Source organism: Apaloderma vittatum, unplaced genomic scaffold (assembly GCF_000703405.1).
Source record: "Apaloderma vittatum isolate BGI_N311 unplaced genomic scaffold, ASM70340v1 scaffold17031, whole genome shotgun sequence".
NCBI lineage: Eukaryota > Metazoa > Chordata > Aves > Trogoniformes > Trogonidae > Apaloderma > Apaloderma vittatum.
The window spans coordinates 1-930 of NW_009699786.1; the positions used below are offsets into that span (position 1 = coordinate 1).

The 930-nt window shown below is 54.4% G+C and overlaps 1 pseudogene; it reads left to right on the top strand.

The window, feature by feature from the left end:
• Positions 1-49: 49 nt before the first annotated feature.
• LOC104280780 lies at positions 50-699 on the top strand (annotated as a pseudogene).
• The last annotated feature ends 231 nt before the right edge of the window (positions 700-930 follow it).

The window sequence follows — 930 nt, forward strand, 5'->3', positions numbered from 1 at the left end:
TAGCTCTCCAGGCTCTTTCCCCGCCACCGCCCCGAGTTGAGCTTCCAATATGGTGTCTTACTCTCTAGATCCAGAGAAACCCCCAAAATCATGCAAGTCTAACCCACGGGTGCATTTCAAGAACGCTCAAGAGATGGCCCAGGCCATCAAGGGCATGCACATCCACAAGGCCACCAAGTCCCTGAAGGATGTCACCCTGAAGAAGCAGCGCGTTCCCTTCCGGCGCTACAACGGGGGAGTCGGTAGATGCGCCCAGTGGGGCTGGACGCAGGGACGGTGGCCCAAGAAAAGCGCAGAGTTCTTGCTGCACATGCTCAAAAATGTGGAGAGCAACGCTGAGCTCAAGGGTCTTGACGTGGATTCTCTGGTCATCGAGCACATCCAGGTCAACGAGGCTCCCAAAATGCGCCGGCGCACATACAGGGCTCACGGCAGGATCAACCCCTACATGAGCTCAAGGGTCTTGACGTGGATTCTCTGGTCACCAAGCACATCCAGGTGAACAAGGCTCCCAAAATGTGCTGGCGCACGTACAGGGCTCACGGCAGGATCAATCCCTACATGAGCTCCCCCTTCCACATCGAGATGATCCTCACCAAGAAAGAGCAGATCAATCCCAAGCCGGAAGAGGAGGTTGCTCAAAAGAAGAAGATATCCCAGAAGAAGCTGACTAAGCAAAAGCTCATGGCTTGGGAGTAAATCCCCTACATCAAGGTGCTGGAGCGTGTCCAGAGAAGGGCAACGAAGCTGTTGCGGTCTGCAGAAAAACTATAATGAGGAGCAGCTGAGGGACCTGGGGTTGTTCAACCTGTAGGAGACCTCCTCACTCTCTACAACAAGCTGACAGGAAGTTGTAGCGAGGTGGGGTCAGGCTTTTCTCCCAAGTAACAAGTGACAGGAGAGAAGAAACAGGCTCAAGTTGCCCCAGGG